The sequence below is a fragment of the Perognathus longimembris genome, chromosome 4 (assembly GCF_023159225.1).
Source record: "Perognathus longimembris pacificus isolate PPM17 chromosome 4, ASM2315922v1, whole genome shotgun sequence".
NCBI lineage: Eukaryota > Metazoa > Chordata > Mammalia > Rodentia > Heteromyidae > Perognathus > Perognathus longimembris.
In genome coordinates, this window is record NC_063164.1 from 48577444 (window position 1) to 48594479 (window position 17036).

Sequence of the window (17036 nt, forward strand, 5' to 3'; positions counted from 1 at the left end):
TGTCTTTCTCCCAGATTTCTCTGTAAACACTCTACATAGCCATATTTCTTAATTATTTTCCCTTTTCATCTCAAACAAAAGAACACCAAATGAAACCAAACCAAAACCTGTCATGGGGCCTGCTACATGTGTAGTTGAATGTGTACTAATTAAGTGTTGGGCCTGACTTTAGTCAACATACTGCTTCATGTACTACTTCTACCTGAAATTCATACAAATAACAGACTAGAAAGGATGACTAGTTCAGAATACAAGAATATAGGATTGTGAGCATAATAGGGTGGAGGGAAGCATGCATATTTTGTTTTTAATGCTCATGTGCCTAACAGGAGATACTCAATAACATGATCTAAGCTAGAGATGACTTAACAGTTGCAGGATCCTAACTCTGGCTCACACAGTTTAGTATCTGGGTATGTTCTGTAAATTGCACACGAAAAAATTTGTGTTTAACATTCTTTAAGATAGCAATATATCCTGTCTTCACTCCTGTATTGCTCCCATGATAGATGGGGATATTTAAAACTAACTCTTTTTATATTGTTTTCCCCTCATTATCTCATTCATAAAACCATTTTATGTTATGACCAAACTGAACTTGGGATCTTTCTGGTTTAAATTGCTTTTTAAAAATTATCTGTATTGGATAGGACTTGAATACCCACAGATACAAGCAAACTAATTTAAGAATGCCTTTTTTTTTTTCAGTATATAGCCCTAAAAATTCAAGTTTAAAATTGGGTACTTGCCTCAAAAAAGAAAGAAATGTATACTGTGCATGGCAAGTATAGTTAAGACATGTTAATATGATATTGTATGAACTATAAATTATTCATGTTTCCCACCCCCCAAATGAATCTTCTTACTGTGCATAGCAAGAATTCTATGGGCTTTGCGTACTTACTACAAGTTGACACTTAAAAAAAAAACTTACAGTGGTTTGCTTTTGTAAAAAAAAATCTTTGATTTTTCTAGCATCAAAAAAGAATCAAACATATTTAGCATGCATTTGTATTCTCAATGATGTTTTCATATAGCCAAAACACAAAATAGTACAGAATGAAATAAAACAATGCTTGAGACATACTTTGAAGACCTGGATTCTTTTTTGCATGTTTGTATGACATTCTTTTTGATAAGTCCTGTATGTAATTCAGCTTAATGAACTTACCTTATATTTTATTTCAGAACCATAATCCTACTGAAGAAAGTGAGGAGTTTCTTCTTTCAGCTGTCCTCTCATCCACACACTCTGAAACTACCAAAGAAGAGAGCAGCAATTGTTAATGTTTTAGTGGATTCTGATAAGACCAATTTATCCCTAATACCCTCAGCCCAGCAAACAATTGTAAGCAATAGTTTGATGCCAGCATGACTGTCTATCACTCCTTTTAGGTCAAAATGGCACACAAGTTCTAAATTGTGTGTCAGCACAGTAGTGCTGAGTATATGGAATTGGAAAGGGGAGTGGAAGTAGATGCCTTTCTTTCAGACGATGAACTTCAAGCTTCTGCATTCTAACTGTGGAGCAAGAGGTATGGTAGTTGACACTTCCGTTTCTAACAATGCCTTTCATGGGCATTGATCAATTCACCTTATGTATGATAAGTTTTATTGCCTTTAGTGAGTGATTTATGTCCTTAGTATACTGCCCACTGTCAGACAACATGTGCTATTTAATATTTTAGATCTTTGTCTTCATTAGAACAGCACTTTTTGCTTGTAATCATTGCACTAGACCTCATTGATAAGCTAAGACAGTATGAGATTCATAGTGCTGACATCTAACCTTGACACTGGCTTCTTGACCCTTCTGCTTCCGAAACATGAATTCATATATATATATATATATAACACAAGGTAAAACTCCATCTATTTTTCACACACATTGTGGGCAGTTTAAAGGTTGGTCAGAATCAAATATTGTGCTTTCAAATTTGATAATGTATGAGTGCAGAAGGATGACCTTTGATACATGGTCATACATCAACATGACACGAGCAGTAAATGCAGCAATTACCTCTACTACATTGGAATGGAGCTTTAGTTTTCATCTTCAATACAATTCTTGCAAAAACAAAAATGAAAAAAGAAATTTGTAAAGTTAACTATCTTTGGAAATAGTCCTAATTTATATACTGACTTTCAACAAGTTCAGTTTTTATACTTTCTAATTGTTCACTAAGCAAAGATGTTAATATCTGATAATACTGGGGCAATTTGATGGAGAGCTACTTTCTGTTTTATGAATAGGTTTGTTTTCAAGAAGATTAAACACTGTTTCAATACAAGAGTTTTACCTTTGTGCCTTATTAATGTTTGTGCCCATGGTCATCTGAAGATTGTTTAATGACAAAAATCTTTGTGATACAGCAACACACAAGTTGCATATAGCTTTGCTATTGTCTATAGGATTGTTTAGGCATTCATCTGTCCTTTAATACCTCCTATGTGGCAGGCACTGGAGATATGTAATGAATTAAGGCATGGGTCCTATTCTTGGGGAGGTCATAGTCCATGTATTTAATAGTTTGGTTCAATATTAAATCCATAGATGAAAATGTAAACTTACTTAGTAAGTGCTAAGTGAATTTAAAGCCAAGAGACTAAGTTCATTTTGGCTCTCAACAGCAGTACAACCTTGTGGAGAAGTTACAGGAACTTTTGAATATATAGAATGTGTATTGCACAGAACTGCTATGAAAAGTAAGGGAACATGCAGGCCAAGCATGGCCTAAAGCGTGGCCTAAAGTTTCTTCATCTGTCTGCAACTCCATTTTCTAGTTTACTATTTCTCCATAAATTCCTTTTTCTGTTATAGATTCAAGTAGTTCTCTTGAATATTTTCTGTAGAATTTTATATGTGTGCATGCACATTGTTCTTGGAAGAGAATATATAGATCTCAATTTTCCAAGAGGACCATGAGTCAATGAAGTAGGAATAATGTAGTGTTTTTTTAAATAGGAAAGCTAAATATAAAATATATTAGCATTACTCTGATATTTGGATTGATGATTAAAAAAATCAATTGTGTTTCCATATTCATTCTTGTGGCTTGAAAGAGTTCTTCAAACTATTTTCATGAGCAGAAGCTCTGCTGTCAGGTACAAAAAACATAATGCTACACATCAGTGATAAAATTAGTATAAAAATGTATTCAATGTCTTGACTGTTTTTAGATCATTTGTTGTTGTTGTTTTGGTTTGGTTTTTGCCAGTCCTGGGGCTTAAACTCAGGGCCTGAGCACTGTCGTTGGCTTCTTTTTGCTCACGGCTAGCACTCTACCACTCAAGCCACAGCACCACTTCCAGCTTTTTCTATATATGGTGCTGGGGAATAGAACCCAGGGCTTCATGTATATGAGGCAAGCACTCTTGCCACTAGTCAATATTCCCAGCACCCCCTTTAGATCTTTGATAACTTCTTCAGTGATAATTTGCAGAGGTGAAGATAGCTTGAAATTTGCCATGCTTTTGACAATGAATTTGGAGATAAGTTTTGAGTATTGTAAGAAATCATAAAGTATCATTGGATTTCATATAAGTATTAGTTCTACTATCCCTCTTCCTCATTTCTTTGATTGTCCCCAGGTCTTCCCCTCTTAGGCAGCTCCTTCTTATGATGCAGTGACATCATGAAATTAATTTTATTCACCAGTGCTTGCCTATTTTATCTCTTGTTTTTTAAATACTAGAAATCTAAGACAATGACACAATTTTAAACAGCTATTTTACTTCATTTTATCATTGTAACACATTGCTTTCTCTTGTTTTGTACTCAGATTGATCTTTCTATCTATCATCTATCTTTACTTATTTTTTTGGTGCACATACAAGGGCTTGAACTCAGGGCCTTGTGCTCTTGTTTGGCTCTTTTGCTCAAGGCAGGTGCTCTACTGCTTGAACTATACTTCCTTTTCTGGCTTTTTGGTGGTTAACTTCCCTTGCCGTTCCTTCTTTTTTCTTTATCTTTGTCTCTCTGTGTCTTTCTTTCTTTTTTGGGGGACCTGGGTTGGCATCTCATGGTGATCCTCAGATTTCAGCCCTCTGAGTAACTAGGATTACAGCTTTGGGACACCAGTCACTGCTTGGCTTCATCTGCAGTTTTTAACCAAACTATCTCTGACTGAGATGTTCTGTAAGAGAATACTGCACCCTTGCTTCTTGTAGCTCCTTCCACATGGACTCCAGTCCACTATTGCCCATTTGGTATCAGTGGAAGTATGTAGGGAAGGAGATTGACTTAACATTTTACACACACAAAAAAGGCTGAGGGCATGGATACCTGGCTCACTCCTCCCCTGTCATGTCTAGTTGTTCCCTCTGAATATGTTTTTTGAGTACATGTTTGTCTTGTAGGTTAAATTTTGTTGTTTGTAAAATGAGGTTTATAGAGTTATCAAGTGAAAAAGTGTGGGGGTGTCAAATGTTCAAGAATGGTTGGGAAAGGATGTTTAAATAATATTTTTAACATGTTAAAAATAAGGTGAGAAAATGTTCGTGATTTATTAAAAGGAGATATAGGTTACAGTGTATACAGTCTGGTCTTGTGGTTGAGAATGTAGGCTTATATATGCATTTATGTATAATCACAAAAGTAAAAAAGTGAAAAATGAAAGTGTTTTAACTGACTATATTTCAATGATAGGATATGAATTTTTTTACCCTTTTCTCCTGTTTTCTAAATTGACTATGGAATTTTCTGTTTATCAGTTTATCTCTAATTAGCTATTTAAATTTACTGTTCTTAAGTAAAAATTTGAAACTTAGAAGTATAGTCTATAACAAGTCACTGTTACAGGAAGATTTCTAAAATTAGTAGGTTAGCAGTTCCAAATTAAACATTTTTGTATACATAAAGCTATTGGAAAAGAGTTAACCAGCTTTGAAGTGAGAAACAAAGTCTGAGGAGAAAGAAGGAGTTTATCTGAGCAATAAAGTACAAGGACCCTTGTTACCTTGGAAATGATGAAGAGGAATAAATGCTTTAGGAATGATATGGGCTTAAAAATAAGAAAAGAATCTGAGAAGCTCAGGTCATTTTTTTTCTTCTAATAGCTTTTAATAAGGTAGTCTCAGCTTATAGAATACTATGAAAGCCCCCCACATTTGCATATTTTTTCTGCCTCCCTTTATATGTACATATATAGACATGCACAGCTCATTAATTCCTTTAATTAAGAGAAATGAATCAAAGCCTTTGTCTTCTAATAAGTACTTGCTTTGTTATACTCAACATGACTATAATCTTTGATCTTGCCTTAATATATTTCTTTGGAAGTCATATAAGTGCATTCATATGGAAATTAGTACTTACAGATATTCAAATAATTTCCTCCACCTAGCTTCTGATACAAATTTAGAAATCCTCACAATTTACAATACAGTAATGCATACTAGTGTAGTGTCTAGAGTTGCCTTGGACAGACAGAAATTTCAGCAAAAAGAGAAGCTTCACAAATTAAGATTTTTGTGACAATAGAGAAGAGAATGAGTTTCACTAGATTACACTTTAGGTAGATTTATACCAGGTATAAAATTTTACAAGGATATTTACTTGAGTTAAATTTTAAATGTCTGTATAGCAATTTAGGTAGAGTCTACACTGATGTAGCCTCTGCTTATCCTCTATAGAGCAAACCACAGTTGTTTAATTTATCCAGATTGCTGCAAGACCACACACACACACACACACACACACACACACACACACACACACACACACACACACACTTTGAAATAAAGGATTTTCATTTTTATCTTGTAAAGGAAGGATTAAACTTGTCGGGGTCTCTAGCCCCCTGCGCTCTCCTGACCTGGGGTGAAACACCCCCTGACTGGGCGAGCCAAGAAGAGGAAAGGGTAGACAGACCAACCGCACCGGAGGACAGACAGATGGCCCGGGAGCTAAGTCAGTGCAAAGTCTCATTTATTGTGGTTGATCCCGCTCTTAAATAAGGCACAGGGGCCAAACAGGTCAAAGATCTGTAGGACAAACAGTACAAGAAATGTATCCAATGCCTAACGTATGAAACTGTAACCTCTCTGTACATCAGTTTGATAATAAAAATTAAAAAAAAAAAAAAGATCGGTAGGAAGGGGAGGGCTGTACGTGCATCTAACTAGGGACTGTGAGGGGAGGCCTGAGCTGTCCGTCAAAGGTGGAGGGCCGAGGAACCAATCCTAAGTGGCAGCCTTATTTTATGTCACAGCCCACAGGACCGCCTCCGGGTTCACCACCAGGCACCATCTTAGCCACACGTGGTTCCAAGGCTGCAAGGCGGGGCCAACTAGAACAGCCTTTCTGGTTCTGGCATAATAGCCCCACGTGGTCCCAGGGGTGGGAAACAGGTGGGCTGGCTGGGACTTCCTCTGAGGAAAGGCATCTGGGCATGCCCCACAAAACTGAAGTTCAAAGTTCAGTAATTTATCTAAGGTTACTCAGTAAGTGGCAAAGGCAGGACTTGAACTTAGACTGATCAGGAGGCTTGTTAATCAATACATGTTTCACACATCTTCTCTCTACCTTATGAACTAAGATATTTTAATAATGGTTGATAATAATACTTTTGTTCAGTATTTTGAAAAAGTAAAGAATATTTTGAAGAATTCATTTAGTAAGATACCTACTTAGGTTAACCTGATTTTTATGGAATACTGTTGGAGATTTCTTGGTACTAAGCAAAATATTAATTTAAATCTGTAGTATCTAAATTCTTTGCTTCTGTGTAATTAAAAAAGTTATTAGCTGGTAATGTGGTACATACTTATGATCTTGGCAACAAGGAGGCTGAAGCAGGAGGATTGCGAGTCCAGGCTAGCCTCAGATACATAGGAAAACCTTCCTTCTTATAAGATTTTACCTAAAAGCATTGAAAAGAATTTAATATTTCTTGTTTCATAAAAGTGTTCTTTTCTCAAATTCACATTAGATGTTGGGTTTAGCTTATACAAAGGTTGCAAATCTCTTCCTTCACTCTGTTTTAGTAATTGGTTATTACTAATCTTGGTATCTTCAACTTTCTACGTTGCACAGTTCTTGGCAAACAGTAGTTCTGCATGCATGTTTGTCAAATTGTTTCTTAGAAGGACACTGTGGCCCAATACCAGATACTCACCTTGTCAGAGATTTAGGCTTCTCGGCTGGAATGAAGAAATCTTAATTTTGAGTTTCTATGTGCCTTTAGGTCTTTACTGTGGCATAGTACTAGAAGTCATGAATAGAAATATATGGATGGATGCTACCCCCAGATACCATTTCCTTGAGATTTACCCAGGGGAGTAGGCATTGATGACCAACTGCTTTTTTTCCTGTTACTCTTTCAATACTGGTCCTATGAAGGAAGGACATATAAAAGCTATCTGTGTCCTTCACAGTCTTTCCTTGTGCCATCATCCAGTGCTGGCTTAGCAGCTTCCTCTCCAGGAGACTACACATGTTCCTCTATTGAATTTGAGTATCAACATTTCCCTTAGTTCCTTATAGCTTTTCAAGTAGTTCTATGACTCCTATTTTACAAACACATACACATGTGTTTAATGTAATGAACCTGACCCTACCAGGAATGCTTAGGAGAAGGGTGAAGAAGTGGGTTGTCGTCTTATGAAATCTTTCATAAGTCTTCCATCTATTGACAACTCTTAAGAACAGTATGGAACCATTGTAATCATTTTTGGAGGTACAATATACTCCTAGCAGGAAAGGAAGCTCTGGTTTTCAAGTAGAACATCACAGAACTCCCAGATTATCATGGATCTTTCCATTGCTTCTTGGACATTGGACTGAATTTTTAGTGTGATTTTTCAGTATTCTTAAATAATGCTAGCACAGATGTATTTTATAGCAAATGTTGATACTAAGGCCAGTAATTTGTATTCTCACATAAGTGTTATGAATTAGGATTTATAAAATAAAATTTCTTTCCAACCTAGGTATTGACTATCTCTATACACAACCTCTAGTCTCACTCTATGCTGTCCAAATGTGGGCAGTAGCTTTTCTTTCAAGGCCAAGCCCTCCTCTCTCTCATCTGGGTTATTACAGCAAACATTTCCCTGCTTTCCTCATAGTATTCTCAAGAGCAACCAGAGAAATCTTGTGCCTAGGCCTCATTAGGAGTCTCCTCCTAATTATGAACCCTCCCATGGTTGCCTTTACAGTACTTAGAGTATAATCTTGTTACTTCAATGGTCTTCAAGGCTACTGCTCACCCTCACAGCCTAATGCTGTGCTTGATTTTACTATTTCATATTTCTTTAGCCTCATTAGTCATTGTGATTCCTCTAACATGTCAGGCACATTCTTGCCTCAGAATCTTTTCTCTTGTTGGCCTTAAACCCATCTGCTAGGCTTGGCTTTCACCTCAGGCCTGATCAGTTTTGCCTTCAATGACCTGATCAAAACCTCTCTAAAATACTCCTTTATTCCCCTTTCCTGTTATTTTAAAACTCCATTCAATATGTTAAACTTTGGTGTTATCACTAACATACAAGTTATTTCACTTATTGGGTTTATTATATAGCCTCTCTTCTCTACCCACAGTAGAAACTAAAATCCCTGCTGCCAAAAATCTCTGGATATTTTGTTCTTTGTTATGTTCCTAGTACCTGGAAAGGTAGTAGGGTATCAATAAATGCTTGCATTTTCTAGAAACAATGTATGAGCCTCTAAGCACCAGTAAATAGGCTGGATGTTCCCAGGACATCCAGGGAAAAGCGACAGGGAAGAAGGACAGATGGCGTAGTCCTTCCCTAAAAATTACAACCAAGGGCTGGGGATATGGCCTAGTGGCAAGAGTGCTTGCCTCATATACATGAAGCCCTGGGTTCGATTCCCCAGCACCACATATATAGAAAACGGCCAGAAGTGGCGCTGTGGCTCGAGTGGCAGAGTGCTAGCCTTGAGCAAAAAGAAGCCAGGGACAGTGCTCAGGCCCTGAGTCCAAGGCCCAGGACTGGCAAAAAAAAAAAAAAAAAAAAAAATTACAACCAAACCATTCTGACATATGACAGTTCTTGTTCTAGTGCCTTAGATATCACTACAAACAGATCCTTTTTTAGCTCAGGGCAGTATTTAATTAAGAAGACTGATTATGTCCATGAGGATCTGAGATTAAGATATTTAACATAAACATAAAAAGGTCTCAACAGCTACATACATATGATTATATAAGATGAGGCTAAGCAAAATGAACTCGAAGAGATGGAAACAGGAGGATTTTACTGTTGTCAATGTTTAATGTACTAGGTGAATTTCCTTTGACGTACCCCCTGTGGTCACTGTATATGATTCTGGTACACTGGATATTGCATATATGCTTCTCTGAACTGGGAAAGGGAAAGAAAAATGAAGGAGGGTGTAATAAATATGACAAGAAATGTACTCACTACCTTATTATGTAACTATACCCTCTCTGCACATCATCTTATCAATAAAATTTAATTTAAAAAGATATTTAAAAAGTTAGCTGGATTTCCTGGGAAAAATGGATAAATTTATTACAATTTGATTATAAATTTATTTTAATTTACAGATGTTCAAATACTTCAATATTAGCATCAAATGAAATGACCTATATAGGCTAAACAAGCAACCAAAAAACATTTCCACATTTCTCCTAGCCGCAAATCACCAACTATCTCTGTCACTATCCCATCAATGAGATCAAACCAACCTTCTTGTTCAAAAGGTGGATTATCCAGTTATCTCTTTCTTTCTCACCCCTTTTCTGCTTCTAGACTATGGACATTTTCTTGGCCTGTTATTTCCAATTTGGGTAATAATAAAAGATAAAATCAATAGAGTTACCACTCTATTAAAAAGTTGAGTGGAGAAAGAACAATTACTTGCTGAAGGGAAATTTAGGGAGTCCAAATGCATTGTAGCCTCATGTATTTCATTAGCACACATAATTAATAGCATTGCGAATGCATTAAAATGATTATTCTTTAATGCCCAGCTTGCATTATTAGCACACATGTATTTCATTAACATGCATAAGCAAGAGCAATATACATGTGGTAACAAATGAGCTTTCTTTGCTAGCCATTTTATAAAGTTAGTGAGTGGGTGTTTGTAAGGCTGATCTACTAGTTTATGTAAATGTAAACACCTCTGTATGGGATGGTGACATGTTTAAGTAATTGAAAGCTCAGTATAGAAGTTGTGTGTCCAGCCTTAAGACCACTCTCAGTTAAAAGGTTATACCTTTTAATAGCTGAATAGGCTGCCCTCTCAGACACATTTCAGAGCAGAGAATTTATTACATAAAGTATAATCTCATTGGGTATGCAAGGTAAATAACCTCATTAAGAATGGAATGTGAAGGAAATACAGTACTATTCAAATAGGGCAAAAAGGGCCAACAAGGTAGAACAAAAGGCAGTTATGGAAGTCAACCACTGCATTCATTTTGTGTTTCATTTTTTCAGCATAAAATAGATTATATGACTAGCTGTTTAAAATCAAGAAGGGCCTCAGAGGCCTAGAGAATATTCCTTTTAAAAGCAGAATAGAATGTAGCTTGTTGGCTGTGTATTATTTGAACAATATCCAAAAGGTAGAAAATGTTGTCTACTATGACTATCTTTAAAGGGCTGTAAATGAAGAGATCCTCTTGGATCTATAAATCCCTATAGACCTTGGGCATATATTTCTTAAATATAGGTATCTCCTGATGGATGACTTAATTTACCACTGTCTTGTTTGAGTTTCTTTTTGCCTTTTCTTTTTTTAATGGAAAGTGATTCTTCTACTTGAGACAATAGGTAATAGCCTCCTACCAAATGGTACCTACATCTAGAGCGTTACTCTTACCATTTAAAAATTAAATTGCATTGGGGGCTCCATAATTAAATATTCATAAATTGAAAGAGATAAATATTGGAGGTTCTTTGGATCAGGTGTCTGCTTTCAGACTATTAAAGGACAAATGCATATAGAACACTTTAGTTATATATCTTCTTTTTTTCCAAGAATACCATATCTACAGTTGGGCAACAACTTTTCCAGTAGAAAAATATTTTTACGTTGTTAGCTTTTATTTAACTTGTAACTAGAATGGGGCCGGTATAACTTAGAAGTTATCTGTTGATTATACATGGTTTTTCTCAGCTTGTTTGTTTTATATCACAATGCAACTGAATATAGCCATCTGTAGAAGAGTAGAGAATTTAGACAAGATAGTTAAGCTAAGAGAGATCATGTTGTGAATAGTATAGTTGTATGCTTTGGTCTTATTATGTATGTCTTTCTGATCTTTGGATATTTTGTTCTTGCCTCCTGTAACAAAAGCCCAAATTCTTCATTTTGTCTCTTCCATCAAGCTATCTCTACCACTCATCTCTTACTGTGGCAAAATATTCACCAATTTTAGCCAAAATTTAGTATAGTTCCTTTTAAACTAGGCAGTTAACTTTTTGTGAGAATATTTTTCCTTGGTTTATTGACATTTTTTATGGCAAAGTTGTATATGTTTTCAGTGGTTTGCTCTATCTTTTCCCAGTAAGCCCTGTAATTTTGTACAAAGTATTTCTTGAAATGCATATATTTCTTATATCTGAAATACAACTGCTAAAACTGGCCATCTTCAGAACCTGTCCTAGAAATCTAAACTAAGTTTGGAGTAGAGTTTTCCATAGAGAAGTTAGCAGAATTGACCCTGAGACTTTTTGTGTGTGTGTATCCATCCTGAGGCTTGGACTCAGGGCCTGCATACTGTCCCTTAGCTTTTCTGCTCAAGGCTAGTGGGCAACCATTTGAGTCACAGCTCTACTTCTGGCTTTCTGGTGGTTAATTGGAGGTGAAGAGTGTCATGGATTTTCCTATCTGGCTGGCATTGAAAAGTGATCCTTAGAGCTCAGCCTCCTGAGAGGCTAGGATTATAGGTGTGAGCCACCGGTGCCCAGCATAGACCCTGAGACTTTTTCAAACTTTTGTTACGTTTGTGTGTCTAAGTTCACAAGCTTTCCAGCCTGCAATTCTTAGTGTAAATTCCACAGGCCTCTCCCATCTCGAATGAATGAGAATTTAGTGAGCCTTTCTTATTTACAGATTTACTACAAATTTCAAAAAGTCTTGCAAAAATAAAGATGTTAAATACCCATGTTTTGCACATGTTACACAGCTCAGTAGTTGCAGAGAAGCTCAGTCAGTCCTGCATTATTGTCAGTTGTGTTTAAATTGAGTGATCTGCTACTTCCTTGCCCTTAATTTTGTGAAAATGCATCTCCAAAAGCAAATTATACCTCCCCAAACAAGGTAGATGTGAATGTGCTTAAAGTGATAAAGTGAAAATTTTAGAATTGTTGAAAGGTAATGTTTATAGTGAAAGTTAGGGACATCATAGGAAAAATGAATCTGTATTCATAGTATAGTATGGAACTCTATGCATCCCAAACATTTATGGGTCTTCCTCAATGGTATCTTCTTGTAACCAGAATGTAACTTGTTTAATGACAGGTATGTGCAGGAAGCCGGCAACAACGCCATTACAAGATGGCTCCTACTTCCTTGCAGCCTTACTGGTAAATAACGGCAAAGCCTAACGGATTTACCGGCCTGAACCCTGCGCATGCGCAAGTGAGTTCTAGTCCCAGCCAATCCCGTGGCAGCTGCTAGTAGCAACCAGTCACAGACCAATCAGGGAGTGACCCATGCTCACCCAACGGTATATAAGCAGGCGGTTTTGGCCTTTTGGCGCCCCTCGCTTCAGCTCTCCCTCAACCAAGCGGCTCCTCAATAAAATGTGATTGGGAAGGATCCTCGTGTGGTGGTCGCCTTTCCTCGCTGGACGAGGTTGCCGCCCGCCGCAACTGGTGCCGAAACCCGGGAACCAGGCGAGGGGTCGAAGAGGATCCAGAACCCAACACATGAGGAGGTAACTTCCCTCAGGTATGTGGACTGCCGTTCCTGTCTGGTGCTTCTTATTATCCTTCCGCTGTGAGTGCTGGTGGCTGGTGTGTGCTTGCTCTGTTTGCGCTGTGATGCCCTTATGGCGCATGGTACGCTCATGCCTGGAAGATGGACACTCCATAGATCTTATAAAGGAAGGTCAAAGGGCCCTTAGTAAGCACCAGGATAGTCTTTCGGAATCCTCATCAGTAAAGGGGGAAGTGGTTAGGCCTAAGGAAAATAAAAATAAAAATAAGAAAGAAAAGGGAGACCCCATAAGGGTCTGGAGGAGGGACTGCAGCCCTCCGGAAAATCCTCGACCGCGCAGGCGGCGGGGACAAACTCAAAAGGGACAAGGACAAGAACCAGTTGCCCCATTGTATCCTTCTTTGGAGGAATTTAAGATTGATAACTCCTTCTCAGCTCTTAGTATAGAGGGCAGTGAATCAGAGAGCGAGGCCGAGAGTGGCCATACCTCGGGCAGCAAGCTGAGCCCAGAAGATGAAGAGGGCTTGGAGGAAGCCGCTGCTAGGTACGAAAAGGACAGATACGGACCTGGTTACCCCCTTGGGGCCAAGGCCCCCAGGCAAAAAACACCCTCTGCCCCCCCGCCTTATGCGGTGTCCGGGCGGAGCAACTTCATAAAGAGAAGTACATGGTCTAGGTTGGCCACGGCTTTTCCAGTCTTTGAGAACCCAATAACAGATTAAAGGACCTATGAGCCAGTCTCTTATAAACAACTAAGGGATCTAATGGAGTCAGTGCGCACATATGGAGTTACAGCCAGTTATACCACTGCTTTATTGCGGCGACTCACGGTTAATGCCATGACGCCCACGGATTGGTTTGAGATTGCGCGCACATGTCTCAGTCACGGGCAGTTCCTTGACTTTAGGTCCATTGTTCAGGACAAGGCACAAATACAATTCAGAAAGAATCTCCAAGAAGGGAGAGCCGAATGGTCGGTGGACATGCTTCTAGGACAGGGAGCTTATGCAGTGGAACAGACCACCTACCCCTTTGAAGTCTACCGCCAGGTAAATGAGATATTTTACAAGGCTTGGCGGGCCTTGCCAAACAAAGGAGAGGTGGCTGGCAACCTTACAAAAGTGATTCAGGCGCCCAATGAACCATTTTCTGATTTTGTGGCACGCATGCTTGAGACGGCGGAGCGTGTACTTGGGAATTTGGATGCTGCCATGCCACTTGTACAACAAATAATCTATGAGCAAAGTACCAAGGAATGTAAAAGAGTGATAACTCCTATAAAGGAAAAGGGCCTTGAGGCATGGGTAAAAGCTTGCCGAGAGGTGGGAGGCCCATTGACAAATGCAGGCTTGGCGGCGGCCGTGCTTTCTGCCGCTCGCATGGCTAGGGACAACAAACAGAAGGGCTGCTTTAAGTGTGGCCAATTAGGACACTTTAAGCGGCAATGCCCGAAAATTAACGAGACCCCAGCTAATTTAACGGGAGGACAGCGACAACCAGGTCTGTGCCCCCGATGTAAAAAGGGAAAACATTGGGCCAATGAATGTAGGTCAGTGAAGGACATCAATGGACATCCGATCCCCCAAGCTGTACCGTTAGAGTCAAAAAACGGGAAGGGGGGCCCCCGTCCCCAGGGCCCACAAATCTATGGGGCACTTCAAACGTCGGTACCAGCCCCCCACCTGCAACCACCCAGGCTCGAAGGGCAACTTCAGGCTCCGCAGGGCTGGACCTTTGTGCCGCCACCGGAACAGTATTAACTCCGGCGATGGGCGTACAGGTCATAGACTCTGATATGACAGGACCCCTTGAAAGAGACACAGTACATACCCAGGAAAATGGCCAGGAGAATTGTAAAAGCCTGTCAGTCCTGTGTCACCTTTCTCCACCCCCCACATGTTGGCATAAACCCAAGAGGTCTCAAGCCCAACGCCTTATGGCAAATGGATGTGACTCATGTGTCAGAATTCGGCAGGATAAAATATGTGCATGTGTCAGTGGATACGTTCTCAGGGATAACTCATGCCACTGCATTGGCTGGCGAGAAGGTTGCACATGTAAAAACCCACTGCCTGGAGGCTTGGGCAGCGTGGGGTAAACCATTAAAAATAAAAACAGATAATGGCCCAGCGTACACCTCCCATGGGTTTCGCGCCTTTTGCGCTCAAATGCATGTAACCCATGCAATGGGGTTGCCTTACAACCCTCAAGGCCAAGGAATTGTCGAAAGGGCTAACAAGAGCCTAAAGGAATTACTGCAAAAACAAAAAGGGGGAATAGCTGAGACAGCGACCCCCAGGGAAAGGCTTTCACTTGTACTCTTTACCTTAAATTTTTTAAATGTAAATGATGCCTGTGAGTCAGCTGCTGATAGGCATGCAGCCACTAAGGTCACCGTCAGAAAGGATATGGTCATGTGGAAAGAGGTTTTGAATAACAAATGGTATGGACCGGATCTGGTGATAACGAGATCCAGGGGAGCTGTTTGTGTTTTTCCTCAGGGCCAAGAAGTGCCTCACTGGGTGCCAACGAGATTGACCAGGCCTGTGGAAACGACAGAAGAAACCCATTGCGAAAATAAAGACCCGCAAGATGAAGACGCCATCCACTTGCCCTGTGGTACAACTGATCCCCCTGCTACTTGCAACAGTGCTGACTGCAGCCCCGATGGCAGCAAAAGAAATGACACTATGGGCTGTGACTAAGGCATGGCCAGTACCTATGCCCTTGCATGCAGATTCTCCCTTCCTCCCCACCTTGTTTTCTGCAGACTGCAACATGGAAGTCCCATGTATTGCTCGTATTTTTACTACTATGCCTAGGGGGCAGTATGGTCTGCCTCTGGTTGGTCTGTCACCTGCGAACCCAAACACGAAGGGACAAGGTTGTAATTTCACAGGCATTAGCCGCCTTGGAGTATGGAGCTTCCCCCCAGATTTGGCTTTCAGCCCTAAAAAGGGACTAAGCCCTCAATTGCACGGCCTTTGCACCCCAGGAAGCTGGTAGCTTCACTTGCACTAGGGATAGGCGTGCATTTGAGCAGAGCAGGATGCCGGGCAATAGCACCGCACTTGGGAGTCCTGAGGTAATAGGCCCCAAGAAGAGCAAGTCTGATGGCATGTGGGTTGATGCCCTAGGCCCCACCTCTGTAAAAAAGGCATCGGACGGGTCTGGTAGTCCTTGGGAAGGCGCCTCCTAAGTGAAAGCCAGTACAATGTTCCAAAATAGCACACAGAGATCAGACCTCTACTCTTACCTGCACAAAAACAAAAAGGGGGAACTGCAGGAAGCCGGCAACAACGCCATTACAAGATGGCTCCTACTTCCTTGCAGCCTTACTGGTAAATAACGGCAAAGCCTAACGGATTTACCGGCCTGAACCCTGCGCATGCGCAAGTGAGTTCTAGTCCCAGCCAATCCCGTGGCAGCTGCTAGTAGCAACCAGTCACAGACCAATCAGGGAGTGACCCATGCTCACCCAACGGTATATAAGCAGGCGGTTTTGGCCTTTTGGCGCCCCTCGCTTCAGCTCTCCCTCAACCAAGCGGCTCCTCAATAAAATGTGATTGGGAAGGATCCTCGTGTGGTGGTCGCCTTTCCTCGCTGGACGAGGTTGCCGCCCGCCGCAGGTATGTTGTGGGTAAATACACACACATACACACATCTGTATATACTTATATATGCAAATGTTTAATTACTTAAGGAAAGGTCAAAACATTTTAAGTGCTCTCAACTTAATTTCTTTTATGTTACCAGGAGACTGTATCTCCATATGGTGGCCCAGACTGAACTTGAGCTTAAAATCAGAAGATAGTAGGTACTGGTACTATCCCTGGTATTAATAGGTGTGAATCACCATACCTAGCACAACTAAATTTCTTTATGTCATAAAGCCATGATGCCAGCCTGGAATAGTGAAATTCCCATGAAATTGAACTGATCTTCAAATTATTGCCTAAATGATAGGACAGTAGAAACTTAAGAGCATATTAATGCTAATGGGAATTGCTCAGCTAATGCCATGCAAGGCCACTTGAGAGGTTCACTGGGCATGCTACAAAAAAGCCATTATGCTCATCTTTTCATAAATGCATGATTTGTTTTATTCTAAAAACATTTGAGGTTTAGAGTTTTTATGCCATGCTTTATGAATAGA